Below are 6,105 nucleotides of genomic sequence, written 5' to 3'. Positions count from 1 at the left end.
TTACACAGCGAAACCTTGTTTCAAAAAAACAAAAACAAACAACAACAACAACAACAAACTCAAAAAACAAAAAAACAAAAACAAACCAAACAAACAAAAAGAATTTGCAGGAATCCTAAGTGCATATTATAAGGCATTTGCCCTCACAGTTAATTAAAAATTCACGTTTCTGTGTTGCATGGTTTCTGTTTCAGTATGATTTTCATTCTATTCTATAAAATCTGTAATCTTTAAATTTCTCATTATTTTTAGATGCAAATGAATTAATGGGACTAAATGACAACTCCTAGTACAAGGAATTCTTATGAAACAAAATCACTCAGGAGCTGAATTATTTGCAAATTCACCCACATGGTTGTCAAATATGGTCTCTCGTTAGATTATTTTATATTCTCCTTAGCCAAGGTCTCTGAAATGCAAAAGAAATTGAAAAGTTTTATATTTAATTCACTAATAACAATAAACTAAATCATGGTAGGTAGACTTAAATTCATGAAAATTTTCAAATGGGTTGTGGTAGAATTTTGTGCTTGTGTGTGAGTTTGTGTGTTTAATATAATTCTAGAAGAATTCCTGTACAAATTTCAGAAGCAAAACATCAGCATGGTTTCAGCTGTATGTTGATGAGGGATACATAACTTAGTAGTTCATTGCTCACATCAGGTACTGGTAACTGCCATTGGACAAAGCTACCAGATGATGGCAAGTCTTTTTCTACTAGTTGTATTTAGAGAACATCCTCTTCAGTCATTTGACTGTAAAATTCATCAGCAAAATCTCTTCATGCTATGGACACCCTAGAGAATAGACCAGTCTTTCAACTGGTGGAGAGCCATTTCTGTTTTCTGTCATGTTTCATGAACACATGACTAGAACCGTACAGGAATCTTGACACCTTTGGGGAATTGGTTACAGGATCTATACCCATCATGGATACCAAATCCATAGTTCACATCTTTTCCGTGAAATGGAGGTCTATTTCCAACCTATGCACATACTCCCTAATCATCTCTAGGCTATATGTAATACACATTATACTTGGGCATGATACATAAATAGTTGTTACTCTGTGTTATTTAAGGAATAACTGTTTTCAATGCTTAAGGTTAGTATTAAGTATTAAGAACAACACAGTGGACTGACAGTCATGGATTACAGCCATTCAGGTCAATTTAGTGCAAACAATACTGGAAGAGTGGAACTCAAGCTCTTTAGAGTTATAACACCGTCTTTGCTACAGTCAGGGTTAAGTAGCATATACTGTAGTACCGGGGCGCTTTTTTTTTTTTGAGAATGAACTACAATTCCTTTTGGCATATAAAGAATTTCATAGTATCTGCTCAGTTTGGGGAGTTTTGAAGAGTTCAAAAATAAGAGAGCAGAATAAACAGCTTGGGGTTACATTGGCACAATTATAAAGACTTGTTTCTTGGTGGAAAGTTCTGGATACAGCAACCCTAGCATTTCTGCTTATGAATCAAGGTCCATGAGATTGTGGCTACTAACATTATTGTGAAGATAGTTTCATGAATACTTTCTCAAAGGTCTTCCCATGGGTGAAGGTAGATGACTTAGCATTTTCAGAAAAGACAAACATTTGTTAGTATCCACAAGAAATTCTTTTATTAGAAGAAAAATTATTTTACTAAAAACTACTTTTAAATACTTGCATTGAATTTATAATTGATTCTACAAAATTAGGCTTTTAAAAATGTTTCTCTTTGGCTAGGCAGTGGTGGCTCACACTGAGAAGGCAGAGGCAGGTGGATCTCTGTGAGTTCAAGGTCAGCCTAGTCTACAAAGTGAGGTCCAGGACAGCCAGGGCTACACAGAAAAAAAAGAGAAACTTTACTTGAAAAACCAAAAAAAAAAAAAAAATGCTTATCTTCAATCATCCCTTCGATTGCTGATAATTTTTTAACTTGGTAAAGAAAATGCAATATATAATACAGGCAACCTATCTCTATCGTGTCTGATTTATTTCTGAGACAATTTATTTTCTTTCCTTGGGAGGATTTCAGGTCACAGTTTTGTAAATTGATGCTGAAGAGCTAACTAACTGATTAATATAGATCACTCAGGTCAAATTTTCGGAGTTAAACTCACGATTTGATCCAAATGGAAGTGCTAATTTTCCAACCTATATTTTAGGGTGCTTTAAATTTCTTTCCTCGCAGAAATAACTTTAGACCTTTATATTTGGTACTGACATTTTTCATGCATTTATTTATAAAATGATTTCTCATTTCTTCATGCCATTGAACTAAATAAGATCTGTAATTAAAATCAAAGTTAAAAGAAAATGGCTTTGAAAGAAAGTACTTATTTTCCCAAAACAAAAACAGTACTGAGATACTGACAAATACCTGCTCCTTAAGATATGTCCCCAGTTCTCCCAACCTGACCTTCAGTGACCCAGTGAACTTGTAGGAGACAGGTGGGCATGCTGTTGAGAGTGTTTAATTTGAAGGGTAAACTGACAAGGCCTGAACAGAAAGCAGTGCTCCGAGGGCGTGGCCAAGGCTTCTGCAGGAAGAAGCCGCAAGGAAAATCTGAAATGCATAAAGACTCTGCACAGCAGCTTAGAGCTTTGATAAAATATAAAATGTCTTTAACCCCTTTGCTGTTCTTGCAAACGCCTGCAATTCAAGAATTTTATTATTCTGGGGCTAACGTATTTTAAACCTCAATAACTGAATGTTTCCTTTGGGATACCTTCAGGCAAACTATATATTGATTTTCTCAGAATGCACTGTATTTTTCATTAGTACCAAGGTTTGGTGGATATCTAGTCATTTGTTCACCAAATTCCTCTGAAAATTAAAATGGACCACTCTATTTTGGCTGTGGAGCCTTCAGAGCATGGGTGGGTTTTTCCTCTCTCTATGCCGCACTACCAGAACATGCGATTGAACATTCATCTTGTTCAGAGCATGCTATACCAAATTGTGACCTTAACTGGGTCCACCATTTCCTTCTAAGCATCATTCTTTTTCTGCCATTTGGGTTTCATGACTTATTGGACATAGGTCAAGACTAAGAATGCTTTTCTGACCTTCCTCTGACCTTTATAAGCCGTAAATCTACACATTTAATATATAATATAAATAAAAATAAGATATTCTCTAGTTAAGCCATCTGAATTACCTAGGAAAGTTAGGTTACTAAAACAAAAGCAAAAACAAGTCACACTGCCTCTGTTCCAGATTCACTGTTTCATAGTTTAGAAGATAGATAACTGGTCCTCATAGTTGGAAGTAAAATTACTCACTCACGATTTTGTTGTGATTCCAATCTCATCCTTCATAAACCACTTTTAATTGAGGAGAACTCCACTTTCTCCTCCAGTGTTCACTGCTCAGCAGGCAGGGTACATACACAAGTGGCCTCATAGTTCAGAAATCTTATTCCTTATTTTTTCCTTTATCTCATAATGCTGAGACAGTTTTTACTCCATCAGCCACCTTCTTCCTCCCCAACAAAGAAACAATTTGACATATTTAAATCATGCATCATATGGGTTTGCTATTCAAATTTTATTCTTGCAACAACCTTCCGCAGAAAGTATAGATGTGTCTCTGTCCTTCCTTGCCTGCCTAAGTCAACTTCTGATTGGTTTAATACAAAGTCGAATGGCCAATAGCTAGGCAGAAGAGGATAGATGGGACTTCCAGGCAGAGATAGGAACTCTAGGAAAGACTCTGAGATGGGAGATTCACCAGCCAGATGAGGAGGTTGGACATATGATACTGAGGCAAGGTAAAGAGTCATGTGGCAGAGTGTTGATTAATATAAATGGGTTAATTCAAGTTTTAAGAGCTACTTAGGAACAAACCTAAGCTAAGGCCAAGCTTTCATAATTAATAAAAAGTCTCTGCATCATTATTTGGGATCTGGCGGGCCAAAGAAAGACTTGTTGCAAGTGTTTCTCATTATCCTTGTATAATACTCTGCTTTATTGTATTTAACCTTTATCAGTTGCCTAAATTCACATTCATTTTGTCGGCTCCATTGGTTTTGACTGCTCTCACTGTCTTCCTTAAGAAGACATATCTTCACGCAGTGTGCAAGAAGATTGTTCCAACAAACACTGACCCAGGAGTATTGAGAATGACCTTAAATCGGCCGGTGACTAGAGGAATAATGAAATTTGAAATGGCCCGTCAAGGCCAAGGAGTTTCACTGAGGGTCCAGTATTGATGGTGTAGCACAACACATTGGCCTTGAGCCAGACCAATGACTCACTGTGGAGACCATTTACAAGGAAAGCTGGCTAGACAAAAGGGTATCCTGTGTGACACACCATGACACCCTGCAGCTCCCACAGAGAGACTTTTTTTTAAAAATTATTTTCTATTTTTTTTTGATGGGTGTGGGAGGTTACAAGGGTGCAATGCAGCAGCTATGGAAGGATTTAGAAAAGAGAGGAGTTGGGGTGTATGATGTGAAATTCACAAAGAATCAATAAAAAATTATGAAAAAAAGAGGAAAGATCTTGGTATGTGCAGGGGATGGGAGGAAAGCAAGCTGGCAGAGAGCAGAGCAAGGCATGGTCGGTTGTCACTGTAGCAGAAGAGCCTTCTCTTGGATTAAACAGATCGGTAAAATAAACATGGAACTTCAGGGTTCCGAGGGTCAGGCTCAGTATTAACTCGGAATGGAATATTACATAATTTGGGATAAACTATCCTTTAAAAACCCTCAGGAGGAGGGAACAGCAGGGCAAACGAATTTAACGAAATACTGAGCCCCTTTGTGTATTAGAGTCTGAGTTAGGTAGATGAATAAGGCATGCTACGACAAGGTGGTACCGCATAATGTATTTCTGTCCAGCAAATTGTGGGTTAAAACAGTTTCCTATAAGATGTATGAAACATCAACTAATCTCAAAAGTTATCCTCCAGTCTGAAACTACATTTCCATTTTCTTTTTCAGTTAGGACCGCAGTTTCTTGACTAGTGTTCACTATGATTGAAATCAAGTTTATAGTGGAAGAAATTCAGTTTTACATAATGGATACTTACCAAGAACTGATTTATTAGTTTTATTAATACTTATTATTTCCCTTTTATTACAAATAGATTCAGTTTCCCCTCCCTCTACTCCTCCCAGTTCCTCCCCAATCTCCCTCCCATCCAAACCTACCCACTTTCTGTCTCTCTTTAGAAAATAAACAAACAGGCTTCTAAGTGATAATAATAAAATAAATAACAAAACAAAACAAAAATGAACACACTGAAACAGAAAAAAAACAAACAGAAAGAAAAAACGCCCAAGGAAAGGCACAAGAAACAGATATATACTCAGATTCACTCATTTACACACTCAGGAATCTCATAAACACACTAACTAAATTGGAAGCCACAAAGGACCAAGGGTAAAAAGAAAGAAAAAAAAAACCTTAAAAATATATAAATAAATTAAAATAAAGAAAAAATAAAATTAAAGAAATAAGATCTAAAATAAAAATGTCCTGACATGACAGTATGAAACAAGGAACCCCCAGAGATGCTGTGGAGTTCATTTTCTGTCGGCCATTACTGTGGGCATGAGGCGTATCCTAAGAGTAGTTTGTTTATCCAGTGAGACGCCCTTGGAGAGAACTAAATTTTGATTTGTATGTGGTTATCCATTGGAGAGAGCTTCTGGGTTAGAGATGGGAGCATGTGTCCACTTCTCCTTTCAGATCTGGTGCAGACACATGCAGGCCTGTGCATGCTGCCTCAGGCACTTTGAGTTCATACGTGCTTAAATGCTGATGATTTAGAGGTCCATCCTTGCTTCCTCGATGGTCTCTGGCTCTTACACTCTTTCTGCTTCCTCTTCTGCACGGTTTCCTGAGCCTTGATTCTGGAAAGGGATTTAATGGAGACATTCCATTTAGGGCTGTATGTTCTCTCACTCTCTGGCTGTGGATCTCTGTATTTTTTCCCCATCTGGTGTGGGGAGGAAGCTTCTCTGATGATGACTGAGAAAGGAACTTTTCTAGGAGTATAGCAAAATGTCATCAGAGTCATTTTATTGCTACATTTTGAAACAGTAGTATTTCGTTTCCCCCTAGGTCTCTGGGCTATATAGTGTCAGGTTCTCGGTTACCCAAGCAGT

Source organism: Peromyscus californicus, unplaced genomic scaffold, assembly GCF_007827085.1.
Source record: "Peromyscus californicus insignis strain IS unplaced genomic scaffold, ASM782708v3 Scaffold_18__1_contigs__length_77618521, whole genome shotgun sequence".
Classification (NCBI taxonomy): Eukaryota; Metazoa; Chordata; class Mammalia; order Rodentia; family Cricetidae; genus Peromyscus; species Peromyscus californicus.
Note: the sequence above shows the minus strand (reverse complement) of the source record.